Source organism: Zonotrichia albicollis, chromosome 1 (genome assembly GCF_047830755.1).
Source record: "Zonotrichia albicollis isolate bZonAlb1 chromosome 1, bZonAlb1.hap1, whole genome shotgun sequence".
Classification (NCBI taxonomy): Eukaryota; Metazoa; Chordata; class Aves; order Passeriformes; family Passerellidae; genus Zonotrichia; species Zonotrichia albicollis.
Window position 1 is genome coordinate 9,035,532 of NC_133819.1, and position 16,249 is coordinate 9,051,780.

The following is a 16,249-nucleotide window of genomic DNA, read 5'->3' on the forward strand; positions in this document are numbered from 1 at the left end:
GGTATCTCTTCCACCAGGGAATACCTATATAAATTGATAGACTCATTGTATAACTTACCTGTTCTGCCTCTAAAAATCACTTCCCAACTCTTGCTTTCCCCACATCTTCCTGCCAGAGATTTCTTCATACTATATGCTGGATGGTGAGAAATGCTGTCTTCTTATGCTGCCTTACAATGCTGTCTTCTAATAAGACATGAGGAAAAATGAAGACATTATCTAAGAAAGGAAGAGGAGAGGTTCAAAACAAATTGATTGGAAGTGGCATTTTCTCTTGATTGCAACTCATTTCTTCAATACTGATAAGCAGTGCCATGTCCTAAACCACACCTGGCACAAACCAGCCAACCTCCAGTGGTGGGGTCAGCTCCTTTCTGGGGAGCTGTTGCTCTTTGTAGCACTTGAGGATGTAGAAAGTGCTTTACAGAGAAGCACGTTAGGTTCAGGAACATTGGCTAAAGCAGGGATAACCTGTGTGGTGCTCTGCAGAGTCATGGTGAAATCACAGAAACCCCCAACCACTTAATTTAGCAAGTCATGTTAAACACAAAGGAACAGTTACAATTTCACTACCAATTTGCTGTCAAGAAGTTGTGTGTCACCCTACCCCTTCAGTTATTAATTTATATAATCAGCATTTACCTTTCACACGATGAAAACATTAGGACAGACTTGCCATTGTAGAACATCACTAGATCACGACAAAAATGTGATGCAGTCCCCATAACATCAAAATGTTGGTCTGTAATATTAGCTGTTTATACTGTAATATTCGCTATTTGTAGCTGACCAGGTCTAAGCATTTAGTGTAAAAGGAGAAAGGAATTCAAAATAAGAAAGTGAATGCAGCTCTCCCCCAAGGAGGAGCCATGATTAGAATTCAACCTTTGCTGGTGGTGTAGTTCTTGTGTGTACCCTACGGGTGTAAGTTCTGCAGTGGTGCTTTGTTTCAAACATCTTCATTTTTCCTCTCAGGATGAAGCAAATGTTTTAAATTACAGCTGTAGCATGGAAGAGAGAATTCAACTGAAGCACAAATATGAGTCATGAAAGTGTTTGTGCCTTATTTTCAGGGTAATCACTAAACACCTGCTAAATTACATTTTAAAAAATTACCCAGTATTTCACAGTGGGTTTTATCCTCTTGCTTATTATTTTCTCTCTTAAGCCCCACTCTCAATCCTTGATCTGCGTGGGAAGATTGTCTCATCCATGCAGAGCTCCCAAAACTCAGCAGAGCTCTACATGTACTGATGCTCTGCCCAGGCAGGGCTGATTACAGGACAAGGACTGAGGTTTGTGCTACAGGGACAGACCTTGGGGCCTTTAGGCAGAGCCTCGGCAAGCACTGGGTACACCAGCACAGCATGAGAGAGGAAATCATTACCCAGAAAAAAACCATAGACTTTTTCTGAAAGCTAGTGCAGCAGAAATAAAAAACCAAAAGTGACTCATCCACACTGATTGTGTCTAAACTTTACTTTCCCACATGTTGCTGTTTCTTCTGTTAGCAACTTTAGTGTTGTAAAAGTACATCATGGAGAAGAATGCTGTAGATGGGCACTCTCCTCCCTGAGATGTGTAGTGTATACTCAGTTACTGAGATTCCTGGGAACATGGTGGAGAACACATGCTCAGTTGTCTGGTTTGCTTTTTATGTTTTCTTTAGTTGTTTTTCAGTCTGGCACTGAGTGGGCAGACAAGACTCTTGAACAATCTGTAATTACATTGTGTCACAGTTGATGAGGTTACAAAGGAGTAAATATCTAGTTGGTTTTAGAGAGGATATTTTTAACAATACTCACTCTACGTCTAATAGAGTGCATCTGTGTCCTCTGTGGGCACTTTGCCTTAGATAATATAAAAGGAGAGCAATGGGGAAAAGAGCAGCATAATTATATCTGCATAGTCTTCAGCAGAATCAGTTTCTGCAAATACACACTTGACATTTCAACTATTTCATTCCAGTGCTGCTCCTATTGATGCCAGTGGCATCTCTGCCCTTGAATAGGAATAGGATTGAATTCTGACTGTTGAATCTCCTATGACAAGAGAGGTGGAAGTTTCCCAGCATGACCTGATTGCCATAGGGAAAGAGAAAAGTTTTATTAGACCATCATGTCAGTAATTCTTGACCTGGGGTTGTGACTGTGTCTTGACAACCTTCCCTTCTTTTGGATCACAAGGAGAGACCAGCAATCCAATATATTTTCCTGTTGTAACATGGGTCACAGCACAAAATAAAATAGTTCCATCAGCCTGCCTCTGCTGGATTGTTACCTGCTGTGTTTCCACTTCTGCTAGCCAAATGTTGGCATCTCAGTGATACAGAGCAGCCTGCTCTGGACAGTATCACATATCTAAAGTCATATGAAATCATATTGCATTTATACCACTCAGAGCTGAGGGGAAAAAATCCTTTTAAAGAGTCAAGGGCCACTTTCATTTTATAGTGGCAATGTAGAAAGTTTTGTTTGAAAGGCTCTTGGATACTGATGCTTGAGGTCCTTTGGTGAAGCAGTTACTGGACGCACTCTTTGTCATATTTATTAATTTTTTGTTCTCCAGTGGCATCTACTAGTGCACGTCTGGTGCAAACATCCAGGGTGACATTGCTTGAAAGCCCATTATTTCCAGCCTCCAGGGCAGGTGTGGGAACAGCCAGACTGACTTCCATGAAGCAGCATCAGCTCACTTCAGCTGTTGCTCTACCTTTGCAACCTGAGGATGAGACTCAGGCTATTGGGAACATCCCCTGCCTCTCAGCTTCAACATTCAAGGCTTTGCAAGTAGATTGACCTTGAGCAGCAACAGATTCCCTCTGCACATTGTAATGAAATGGCAGAACTCCTCTCCATAGAGGGATATTATTCCTTGGCCTTTAGGAGAAATAACTGTTTAAAATACCTATAGGAAAATAAGACAAAATTGAGAAAAGGCGATAGTACACTTAATTTGGTAAAACTAGGACATAAGTGCAGACCTATTTTCTAGAGTCAACTGCTGAATTTTTGAAGAGATTACTAATAATTTGTTTTTGTTTTCCTAGCCTTGCTCTGTCTCCCTTCTTTTCAGCATCTGATAATAGAACCACCTATGCAATACAGCAGAAATGATCAAGAAATCAGGGGAGTGGTTAGGTGATCTGCCTCTTGAGCAGCCTGCTATGAACCATCTTCTGAATGAAAAAATTCAGATGCAGTGTAGGAGAAATCCATCAGCGCTTGCTTGCTTTTTTCCCTCTCTTTCCTCTAGCCACAGGAGACCAAAGCAATCTCTATCCCCTGAGCCTGTTGTCCTATGGAAGGATTATCCCTTCCTCCAGCATGAAGGGTTATTTGTGTCTTCTTTTCATCTACTATTTACTCTATTTTCCTTGTCTTGACGTTTTTCCCTCTCTTAAACAGTGTTGCTCTGTTTTTGGCAGTAAGGAGAGCAGCACACAACAGAGCCAGGCCTGCCTTCATCTACAAGGCAGAAAGAAAAGAGTCCTTTTCCTTCTGGCTTTAACATACTTTGTGAGATCTCTGCCTAATCCTCACCATTCTCTTTCTCTGCTGCTGCTCCTCCTTTGGGCTGCCCACTCAAACACTCCTCCTGCTACTCTTCCCTCTCCTTGTGTTGTAAAACCTCAACATCCAAGTAATGAATGCTGTCTCACCTCTTCCTCCTCACTCATCTGCCTGCAAGGTGAATGAACGCCCTCACAATGGAAGGAGGAGATAAGAAATTCCCCATGGAAATAGCACAGATACTTAAAATAATTTGGAGCAAAAATCCCTGCAGGTTTATTGAAAACACCCCCCTCGACACACAGAGATTTATTTATCTGCTTTGCTGCATTTTGCTTACGTCAAGAGCTGGATTGCTCCTGTACAGCCCCCTCGCCAGGCAGATAATTGCTACATATTCTTTTGTACTGCTGCCACCACCTCCACCATCGGGCGTTTTCCCAAACAATTGCCTGAGCAGCCTCAGAGCAATCCATCTCCCTGCCGACACTGCTTTGGTATTAGGGGTCTCCCAGGAGCAGGTGAGAGTCTTGCCTCTTTTCTTGAAAATCAAATGAAGTAAATGCGCTGCATTTCTCCTTCCTTTTGCAGATAATTAGCAAAGATGTGAAATAAAGCCTGGGTAGCTCTCTGAAAGCTCCAGCCTGTCCTCGATGGTATCTGGTTGGCCATCATTTCCATGCAGGCACACCAACCTGATGTAGTGTCATTTATCTTTACCTTTTGTTTACAGCCACTCAGCCAGTTGTCACTCTGTGTGACAGTGCCTGTATTCAAGCCAATATGAATTTATTTTTCAAGAAAGACTTTCTGAGAGCAAAGCTGATGCCTCACTAAGGATCCAACTAAACTGCATTGCTGGCAAGACCTTTTCCTTCCCCATCATCCATTATATTAATGATTAAACAAATGATAGCGTAACCTGGCCTTTCTCTTTTTTTGTTATTTCCTGCTCAGAGTTTCTTCCACGTGCTGATACTTATCTTTTCAGCTGAATAGTCTTTAAAATCTATTGCTATGCATTATGGCAATGACAATTTTTAGGTGTTCTTTGATTTCCTTCACCTGTCTCCAGCTCCTTAAGATTGGTTTTCTTCTCAGCTCCCTGGACATGGGACTGTCAGACTCCATTGCTGTAGACAGCTGGAGACCCCAAGAGTGCCAGGACTAACCATGATTTATCCTAGAAGGATGTCTGACAAATGTGACATTAGTGTGTGTGAGGCAGGGCATAAACAACTTTTTGTGTGTTGCTGTAGTCACAGCAGCAAGTTTTGGTTTTGAGCCTCTTCCTTTTCTTCCCTTCCCTTTTCCCTGGCTGCACAGTGAAGATGAGAGGAGAAGGGCTGCATGCAGGGGCAGCATCCCAGGGAGAGCTGGGCCACATCAGTTTATCCTCCTCTTGCCTGCACTCTGTGGCAGTGTGCAGGCAGCAGCCTCTTTGCCGTGCCCTTGGCCAGAGGCAGGAGGATGCCCTCACTCCCTGGCTTTCCTGCATTGTTTCCTTCTGGACAAAGGCAAAGCTGGAGGGAGACAAAGTGCAGGAACTTTTTTCCATGGTGTGTACCAGAAACAGGTTCAGCAAAAGAGTTTGCTACATTGTAGACAAGTAATGACTCTCCCTTTTTACTGTTAATATATTCATTGCCACAGTAAATATTTCATTTCCCAGTACTAATGCAGCTCAAGAACCAAGGACATGTGTATTCCCTTCCCTAATGTCTCATACCCTAACAGCATATAATACCAAATTTCACAAAAAAGGCTGGAGGACTAAGGACATACCTTAAACTGCTTCCAGTCTGTCTACAACTTCAAAACCAAGAACCATATGCGGGGCCTAAATATATAACTGGATGAACTATTTTATGCAAAACTTCTGATGTACCAAGAAGTTTCCATGATACTAAATATTTACATGTAAAAAAAAAAGTCATCTCACTGTGAATTTTGCTTTCTAATTTCATAGGAGGTATGCTTCTTTGTAATACTGTCAGGGTGGTATATTTCATTTTTTTTTAAATTGGAAAGTACATTTTAGCTAAAAATGGCATGAAAATTTATTCCAAAAAGTTCTAAATTCTTAACATCAGATGAAAAATAAAATATTTTCATAGATGAAGCATTTTACCTGATGTAATGGTTTTAAAATATTTTTCTGTTTGCAGATAAGTAACAAAGTAGTTTGAAATGAGAGTCATTTCAACATCATTTTTTCAGAATCACTAGTGAGATAAAAAACCCATTATCTGTAAAGCTCACACTAGAAAATCTAATTCATGAGAGTTATGTTGAAAGCATCTTGTGATCTTTAGATGGTAGATGCTGGCACGTGTATTTAGTATATATATGTGTATGTGTGTTTATATATGCACCCATATGAAAGCATGAGCAGATATTTATAAACAAGGGCATTGTGCTACAGGGGTTTGCCCTCAGATGTAGTGGCTCCATATAGCTCATGGAGAGGCATGCAGTCAGCATTATTGTGGATATTATTTCTTTACAGCTTTGGACTCAGGCCAAGACTTAAGCACACAGTTATATTTGAGTGTATCAGTGCTTGCACTGAGCTTTGTGTGGAAGTTTTCCTTAAGTCTTTCCCAAAAATCTCCCATGAATACACAGTGTGGATTTTGTTACTGACCCTTTTAAGAGTCCCCCAGTCCCCAAATTGTCTTTTGCTTTGGCAGCCATGGTGATGTAATACTTGTGTGTGCTGGCAGTGGTACATAGGATGCTGAAGGCAGTGGTTCTAAGCCTCTTGGAGAAGGTGTTCTTGCTGCCATCCCTGGCAATATCAGCAGAGATAAATTCAGTTCCAAGCCTTCTGTGGTGGGCATGAATCCAGCAACATGGCCCTGGGGCTGTATCTCAGTTTTGCCTGCCTCCTGGGTCAGGGTGGGCTGCCTTTGCCTTTATCCATGGACTTTATCCAGGGTGTATTGAGTGAGAGGTGCAGCAGGAGCAGCACAGCCTGCTCAGCGATGCCCGGCGTGAGCGCTCCTGGGGCGCAGGTGCCACCTCGAGCTGTAGGTGAAAGGCAAGGCAGGGAAAACAAGCAGAGCAGTCTTTGGCTGCACAGAGCTGCAGATCAGGTCCCCAGTGCCCTGCTCCCTGCTGATGGACAGCAGAGTGTTGTGGAGGCAGTGTAGCATAGCTTGTTTAATGCTGCATTATGGTAATGAATACCGGGGAGCCATTAACACGGGAATCTCGGATTGCAAATATAACAAACCACACACTTCAATGTTTTCTAGCAGTGTCCTCTTTGGAGCTGTGAGCACATGATTTTATTTTTAATCAACTTTCATCTCAAAGCAAATTTTCCCAGCTAAATACCTCTTTAATCAATCTATTCACAAATGTATATATATTTATTTTTAATAACATTTTAAAATATTTGCTAGAAACATAATGACAGTTATTTTTAACCATGGTATGTTCTTTACCTATTTAATGTTATACAACCTTTCTAAAACCAAATTAAGCAAAAACATTAGCATCAATCCATTGAATTCAGGTGCTATTAAAATAAAGTAGATGTTTTCAAACACTGGAATGAATGGAAAAATATTGCCTTGACTGTCAGATTGCATTTCTTTCCCGTTGAAGCTAAGTGGGTTAAATTAAGTGACTAATTAACTATGCATCTGCACAATTAGGTGGGCATTTTTATTTTGTTTAACTTATACATTTATTTCCAACTTTGAAAAAAGAACTGTAACAAGACAGAGGGAAAACATTCCCCATAGCACTACTGTAGTGTGGTTTTTACTATCATTTCCATTGAAGTGCTGCTGTTAATTACTTAGGCGTATAACTCTGGCATAAAAATTTGCACAATGGTGGAATTTATCAGAGAAGATTTTGCTGAGTTTTATTAACTGTTGTTTTTAGGTTAGGAAAGCTGAAACAACATCCAACAACAATAACCACATTTGTTGCAGGTGTTCTGAGTCTCTTTTTGTTGTGAACTGATTTGGTCCAGTCTGGCATTGGGATAAAATTTCCAAAACCATCTCTGGAGCTGCTGCCTGGACTTTTGCCTGTGGTTGCATGAGGTCAAGGCAGGTGCTGCTTTGCACCTGAGGAGCTTCCCAGGTGCCCAAGCCAGTCTGGAGCAAAAGCAGCAATCACAGTTTCAGTTTCTTCAGTTCCCCTTCTGAAGTGCAGGTGGAGGTTCACAAACCTCCAGCAAACATTCAGTGGAAGAAGGGCACCCAAGGCTTCTCCACTTGGAATGAAGGTCTTGCTTCCCATCCCAGAACTGCATCTGGCTGCAGCATTGTGCTGGATTTCTCACTGAATTTTCTCTTGTACAGAAAAACCAGAAGTGCTTTTTAGTGCTGCCATTCACCAAACCTCCTTTCCAAGAGGGTTTTTATCTTGGTTCTTGCCAGAATTCCTGTCACTGGATGGTACAAATGCTGTAAATGGACTAATATGGGCCCAGCAAGTGCTGGGACTGCTGCTTTGAGCTGAGCTTTTGAAAATAATGAGCTGGATTGTCAGAGTCCTTGGTCAGCAAGGCAAGAGAATGAGAACCCTGCTGCTCCCCTGCTCAGTTTGCAACTCCAGCTGCTGGCAGTGGCAACAATTCAACTGAAATTCCCTCCAGAGAGAAAGGTCTTCGGCAAGATGGAAATGTTGAGATGTTTTTTCTCCTCCCCTGTAATTTTGTGCCTCTTTTGGCATCAGATGCCTTGTGTCTTCATACAAAAGTTCTTTTCATTTTCTTTTTTCCTTTATTTTAAGCTGACATTTTGATTCTGCCTTAATTAAACCACTTTGGAAGCAGCATGACTCTGTTTTGGAATGAGTTGCACTGGTACAAGTTTTGTGCAGAGGCATCTTTGTTTCAGAGTGACTACATCCCTTCTGACAGTCCTCCCACAGCTAGCCCACCTTGCCTTGCTTCAGGCCTGCATCAGGATAGGTTTTTTTACCTGCATGAATCCTACTGCTCCACAAACATCTGAGCAGATGTCACAGGGCACTTTTCATGCCAAGAGAAAACCTTTTTTGCCTTTTCTCCTGTGCTTTTCTGCTTGCCTGACAACCCTCTTTCTCCTTTTCCCCCTCCTCCCCTCTTCCATTCAATTACTGACCCAGTGTGGATGTCATGCCTCAGGATTTCTCAGGGCTTTTTTCTCTCCCAGGAAAAGAGCATGTCCAGTCCTCACTGGATCCGTTCTTTGCTGTGACCTCCCAGTGTCTGGGGCAGAACATACAGGAGGAAAACACTTGTGGGGACAAGGGCCAGCACCCCACTGCATCCAAGGAACACGTGTGGCTTTACTGTGATACAAAGATGCTCTCTTGCTACTCCCTCCACCCAAAGTTGTGCACATGATTTTTCCAAGTTTTAAATAGTTATAAGTATATACCAAGTTTTATATAGTTATAAGGTTGTTAAAAGATAAGTGATTTTTTTTTTTTTGGTGTTGCCCTTCAAACCCACCCTCCTCCTGCCCTGCTCATATGGTGCTCCTACAGCTTTATACTTTAAACAGCTTTGTTTTGTTCCAAGTGTCTAATTTTGCAGCAATTGGCCAAATATCCCACCTCTCCCTTCATGCCCATGTGCTTTATCTTTCTCTGTCTTGCCTCTTCAAAAAGCATTGTAGATATTCAAGTATTTTTGCTTAGCAGATTAAAAAAACCCAAACAACTGGTTCAGAAAAGCCATGAGTGAACTGCCTTTTAGGTTTTTAAACTATATTTATAGCAGAGGAGGTAAATTGCCAAAATTAAACCATGATAACATGACAAAAACCCATGGAGATGATAAAGCAGAAATTCCTAGACATCCTCCCTTACAACTCCACTTCCAAGCCATGAACTCATTCCCACCAGCTTGGGATGTATTTCTGAGACTGGAAAGCACCTTCATGAGGAACTATTGGTTATTTTTAGGAAAATCCTTGGAAATTTTAACAATTGAGATTCAAATGGTTTATTATTAAGCCTAGTTATTTTAAGGTGCACTTTTATGATCAAAAATCATATGGGAGAGCATTTAAAGAAAGAAAATTAGTGCTCAGTTTCTGGGCTGGTCTATGGAATAATGGACAGCCTCTTCATGGGGCTGAACACTGTTGATTCAGTGTTTCCTTCATACCCCAGCAAGGCCTTTCTGACCACCAGCCTGGTATGTGGGCATTGATCCATTTTCCAGGCTTATGGAACCTTTTAAAGCAATATCCATTTCTGTTCTGCAGCCCAACATTTCTGTTCTGCAGCCCAACATTTCAAGAAGTGAAAAGAAATCCGTGGAGGTTAAGAAATAATTACAAATCAACTATTAGAATTACAAATATTTTTACCCTGTGCTGTTGCTTAGTGGATTGAAAATTGAGCCCACTTGGATGAATTAAATGAAATGTGGGAAGAAGAATGCTGGGAAGTGATTAGCTGATCCCTCTGTCCTGGAAGTCTGGTTAGTCACTGCTAGGAAATTCATAGCACCCCTAAAGCCAAGTAACCAAATACTGGATGCACAGGATGTCTTCCTAGAGCCTGCACAGCTACTTTGAAAAAAATCCAGCTGTACAGTAAGCATGAAAATGCTCTTAAACTGGCATATCCCTGAATGTGTTAAATAAAAAATCTTCTATCAAATGCATTCTTTTAGGAGTGGGACAGAACTGAGTAAAGACATGTCAGGCAGAACAAGGTAATTTCTGGAATTCTGGCTCTGTGATCCCTCTCTTGAAAGAGAGACAACAGAAGCAGTTTAATTCCAGGAAAGGAAGCAGAGCAAATGTTTCTCCTTTGAGCAAGCAAAGAGAAGAGGGAAGCTGTGATCATTCCCTGCTCTGCCTGGGCTGCAGGGCAGCTCCAAGCTGTCTCCTGTGCAGGGCAGGCATTGGAATTACAGCCAGCATAGTCCAGTGGGCTGCTCACTGCCCTGCCAGCTATGTTTAGTGGTGGGTATTTTCAGCAACAGGATTTTGCCTTGTAATCCACGTCACACAGCACCTGACTGGCAGATGTCTGGGTACACAGGGAGGCTGGGGGAATCAGTGGTTGGGGAGTGCTGGAGTTTTTTTGGATGTGACTATTTTGATCATATTGTCTTTATTCCAAGAGTGAACTACACCCACAGTTCTGGATGAATAAAAAGCCAGACCTTGCATAAAAACAATCAGTTTTCTAAAGTTGTTGAAATGGCAAGATCTTTAAAAATCTGTCAGTTCATTAATATATAATAAACCTATGCCAGCTTGCCCTGAAATAATTTAGTAGGTAAGATCTCATTTTGCTGATAACTAAATGAGTTTTAGAACATTCAGGATTTTTTTTTTTTAAATCTTGTTTACATTTACAATTCCTCATAACTGTTTATGTCCATTTAATGACTAAAAAAGCATGTCCACAATCAGTCCCTGGCTGAATTCCTCTGAATAGTTCACTCATTCAGAGCAGCATTGGCTTAGTGCGTTGGTTCAGTGACCAGTGTGATTTTTGAATCAATGTAACACAGGAGAGGGTTTACATTACTGCTGCCACAAAATGTAATCAACTGCCTAGCATACTTGTCTGAAGAATTATTAAAGCATAGAATGCAAAGTGGCAGAAATAGAAGTATAATTCTAGTAAAATCATCAAAGGATGCAATAACCGAGTTAGAAAATGCAGTGACAGATCTAATTAACGAACTAAATTACAATTCAGTCCAAAAATAATTGTCATTAGAAGTAAAATCACATTTCTGTCTGAAGCGTCTCAGCATGTTTGCCATAGTGATTGCTAAAACTAGAAAGAAACCCACTCTCATTATTTTTTTAATGCAATTATTACACACAAAAATCAGTCATGAAATCGAATATGCCAGTTTAGCAAACGATTCTCAGCTAAGAGCCTTCCCTCTCACACCACAAGGTACAGATTTAGGCTGGTACTGCTGGCTTACAGCACTTTGTTTTTGTGCTCATGTTGGAGTCAACATTATTTTTGGACTGACTCCTTCCTCCCCAAGACCTCTTTGTATTCTGACTTAAAACAACAGACCGTTTAATTTTAATATTGACCTAATTGCACATCTGAATCCATTGGAAGCTGTCTAACAAAGCAAAAATACTAATAGGACATGTGCCAGGTGCAGTTTAAGTTGGGTTGCTTTTAATATAAGCTGAAGAGCTTTTGTATTAAGCTCTAACAATGGCTAATACAGATGCTGAGCTGATTACTTAAGCAACTTCTGGGTATATTCACATGTCAAATTTGAATTCCAAGTATTTTGCATACTGTTTCCACCTATATGACTGTCCACTGGCCCTTATCATTATTTATTATGCAAAACTGATTTTTTTTTGAAGCGTGAAGAATGAAGTAATTTAGTATGCAAACAGTTAAAACTCTCATGTGGATTCTGATTTCGTATGTGTTGATAAATTCACTTACGATGACTGACAGTGTGAGATTTTTTGGGGTCATATCGGTCACTCTTTCCATGACACTGATGAAAATGATAAACTAAATGCCAGAAGTGTCCCTGGCGCATCATAGGATGAAATGTGTAAAATGTCAGTGTCTAGCCTGTGTCTATTAATAACTAAATATGATTGTGTGTAATGAGCAGAGATTTTCATGTTGATTGAAGTATGATTTCTTTTGATCTTCCAGATGTTGCTGCTTAGAAATTCATATTGCTCTTTTGCTGCTAAATGCATAATGACCTTTTAAAACCTTTTAACTGTTAAAACCCCTATTATTTTCAACAACATAGTCAAGTTTCCATCTTTTTTTTTTAATGTTGATTGGAAGTTTCTCTCTCTTCCCATCCTGACCTTCCCTTTTGCTTTCTTTTCCTCTCTCTTTTTTAAACCCTTCTTTTCCTCTAATACATTTCTCCAGCAAAGTTCCTGACATCACACAGACTCCTGTGCTCAGAGGGGCAGACAGCATAAGAGGGCAGGACCCTGTTGTCACTTTTGTGTCACTTCTACCCCCTAAATGTCCCAGGCTGTTACCCAGCATTGCTGGAAAATTTGTCCTGAGCAACCATTTCAGGCAAACACCCAGGTCACCTCACTCCTGAGGTAGAAAAGGAACAAAGGCAGGTGTCAGAAATGAAGAATCGTGTAGCTGACGTTGATAGTGGAGTGATCTGCTCTGAAGAAAGGAATTGTGGAGCATTGTAAGCTTTCTGCATGAATAATGCATTTGTGTCGCTCATTTTTGGGCTTAGTCACACCCTGCCTTCCACATTTGGCCCCTTTATTGTTGCACCTGTGCATGAATGGTGAGTGCCTGAGAGCCTGCAAGAATAAAACCAGTCCCTGAGTAAAGGCAGCAGCAGCAGCAGCAGTAGCAGCAGTGTAAACATCTCTTCATTATTCAGCTTTTGTGCCAATCCCACGTTGGCACAAGGCTGTCTCTGGCCTGTGTGACTCAGCCATGGGAATGCAGGAGCTGTTCTGCACCCTGAAGGTGTTTCAGGCACTTGACTGATTCGGTCAGCAAAGAAAGAAATCTCTACTCCTTGCACTTCTGCCAGTATGAATTTAGGATGCTTCAAGGGCTCTGAAGAGGCCTCACAGTGCCCAGGTTTCCTCCTCATCACTGTACCACTCCAGCCCTGTTCACACCAAAAGGGCCTTGGGATATTACCCAGTCCAAACTCCCATTTCAAGCAGGGCCAGCACTGGCTTGAGACCTATTTCACCCAACCCATTTCCAGTATTTAGGAGAGGTCTGGAAGAAGAGCTGCACCTGGCTTGTTATGTTTGGAAAGGTGAATACTTATCAAGGGTCAAATCTTCTTTATAGCCTCACTCTGGGCAAATGCATTGTCTTTCAGCAGGACTCCTATAAATCAACATGAGGATAAATCTACTTGAAACAGTTTCACCAATTCACTGTAAAATGTTCTATCTAAATACTTCCAATCCCTTCTTTGGGCCCACTAGGAGTTGGTTCAGCTCTTCTCATTACCTGGATGCTGGCACAGGGCCATGCCTCAGGTGTTTTGTGTCCTCTGAAATGGGGAGGTGGCTCATGGATCTATTTAAGCTGTTGTGTTACAGCTTAAGTGCGCCACTTCTGCTTGGGCAGTACATAGGTGGAAGAGGCAAGAAAGCAAAGCATCTAGCAAAAGAAATCCCACCTCACCAAGATTTTTACACCTTGTTTCTAGAAATATTCAACATAGAAAACAAATTATTTTGGTTTGGATTACAGATTCTGTGGCAAATATGATGCACAGAGCCAAATCCAGGAAGATCTAGACCCTTGGAGGCCCAGACCAAGTCTACCATGACAGGTAAAGAGTGTCTGTAGGAGATGATTATTTAGTGATTAAAAATGCTGTCTGTCATATGGCATCTCTGCAATGTCATTGTGAAAATAGATGCATTTTTACTGGTGTCCCTGTGGTTTTGTTTATCCCTAATGCGATAGTGACAGTCCGGGGGCCCTATTGCTCTCAGCTACCTCTGGTTCCTGTGCAATGTACTGTGTCCTTCATTATATATTCTGGTCCCATCTGGTCTGACAAGCTTTCTCCATCCTCAGAAGCGATTACAAATAATAATGATGACAAAACCCAGAGAATTTTTGCTTTATTTTGAAAATTATTGTTTTGTGTTGCATGGTGGTGCTTCCTGCCTCTCTCTGGGGTCGCCTGGCAACCATTTGCAAGGCTCCTGCCATCAGCTCCATATCGAGCAACGGCATCTGGAAGCTCGTTTGGGATGGGAACTGCTCCCTTTCACCACCCCTGCTGGCCTTCTGTGGGCAGAGGTGAGGTTACTGGGCATGCAGTGGATTCATGACCATCACTCTGATAGAGGCTATTTAAGCACATTGTAGCAGCTTCATTTGAGTGTTGCCAAAATATTAAAAGAAAAGCTGGTGATAATACAGTATCAACCACCAACACTGCATAATTAAGCATGCATTATTTGCAGTTGATGTTTGTCTGTTTAATAGAATTAAGGATAATTAAGAGGAAACAGTGAGGAGATATCTCTGCACAATATAGCAATCTACCAAAGCAAGTGAAACAGGGAAAGCAATGTCTCTAAGTAGGATTGCCTACCCTGTGTGGTGTTTGTTCCTTTGTTTCTTCAATGGGTCACTTATATATTATATATTTGTATATGTACATGCATACATACATGGGTTAAATGAAAAAGGGACAGATCATGCCTAAGGCACATTAAGGTTTTATAAAGGCATGCTCAAATTTTGAGAGTGGAGGCATTTGCTACATAGGGCTAAGATGGACATATCCCAACTTTCTCTCATCCAGCATCCTTTCCTTTGTTTTCACAGAGATGCCCTGTGACTGCTCCTGTCTGATCACATTCCCCACTCTCCTCACCCTGAAGCTAACATCTCTGCACTGGCTGGAGTAAGTCCAAAGGTTGTTAAACACTGGTCTGGCCACTGGCTTTTGCTGCAGGAGTGAAAGTGGATGAATGCCTTGTGCCCATCCATACCTTGCTATGAGCTCCTTCTTCTGACATCCTACCTTGGGGCTAAGCCTCCTCCCCTGGCTGTGGTGCTACAGATATAAATCACCTTCTGTAGCTGGGTAACTCTTTACTTTAAGGGCCTGTTCCTTTAAGCAAAAGCAGTAGGAGAGGTGGAGGAAGTGTGGCTGAGATGTGTTTACTTGAAACATCCAGAGCTCTGAATATATCACCAGCACAGGCCAGAATGGCCTGGGGAACATCTGTGCTTCAGATTTGCCCAACAAAGACAAATACGTCTCACTCAGTGCTTTGTTCTTATATAAGTTTCCATATTGGTAGAAATAATTCAATGTATCTTGGTAATTCTGTTAAGGCAGGCTCACCAGTTTCCCCACTTCAGATTCAATAGTAATTGTGTTGATATTACCTGCAGGTATCTTTGTAGGATAATGCTGTTAATGTCACTACTCCAGAAGTTTTATCAATACATTAATTGGTGCAGGAAAGTTGACAGCCTGCCCTTACCAGTGCCTTGCTTTGAGCAACCTGAAACTGAAATGATTATTTGAAATTATTTTCATTTTTGAGGGTAGTGCTCTGCAGAGGGACAGCAAGAAGCAGCATCCTTAAATGGCAGCCAGGTTTTCTGAGTGGGTAACTAATGCAATCACTGTTTTTGTTTGTTCCTGTAGTGAACACTACCCAAGGGCTTTGGTGAGGATTAGGGTCTCTGTGCTCAGTACCATGTTACAAACAGCTTGCAATCAAATGTGGATTCATATATAAGAAAATGTATGAATAAAGTACTCCCTTTCAGAAAAATTGAATTCCTTTCCCAACACATCAATAAGTGTCCTCAGACAGAGGTGGTTGAAAAGAAGAGACAGCTGCCATGGTGTGCAGCAGAGCTTCCTGACAAGGATCCTACATCCTGAAAGACTCCAGCAAGGTGAGTCCCTGCAGTGACACAGACCTTTGGGGCAAAAATGTGCTCCAAGATAGAAACTTACTGCTCTGGCTTCATTCCTCCAGCACTGCCTTTGCAGACAGGCAGAGCTGGTGCTTCCCTGTGGCAGCAGTGGCTGGCAGACTGCCTTGCTTGGACAAGGCACGTGATAAAGTGCCTTCTCCCCAGTCCCTGCCTGGCCAGTCTCTGTTGCACAGAGGCTGGCAGATACTGTCACAGACAGTGATTACTCTCCTTCCCAAGCTTGTCCTGTCCCTTTCTCACCTCATCTATTGTTCCCACTCACAAAGTTTTCAGGTAGATGGCTCAGAGACAACTTAGAAATGCAATCTTTCCCCAAACTG

At 41.8% G+C, this 16,249-nt stretch overlaps 1 long non-coding RNA gene across 5 annotated transcripts in view; it reads left to right on the top strand.

Moving 5' to 3' along the window:
• Nucleotides 1-3,850: 3,850 nt before the first annotated feature.
• LOC102064396 (uncharacterized) overlaps nt 3,851-16,249 on the top strand; it is a 31,553-nt gene continuing 19,154 nt past the window's right edge. For 3 of the 5 annotated variants that reach the window (XR_012582912.1, XR_012582929.1, XR_012582923.1), the window contains exons 1-4: nt 3,851-4,033; nt 13,701-13,782; nt 14,161-14,261; nt 14,796-15,887. This is a non-coding gene — a long non-coding RNA (uncharacterized LOC102064396). The remainder of the gene's footprint in view (nt 4,034-13,700; nt 13,783-14,160; nt 14,262-14,795; nt 15,888-16,249) is intronic. The other 2 variants (XR_012582939.1, XR_001332920.3) reach the window with 2 other exon arrangements.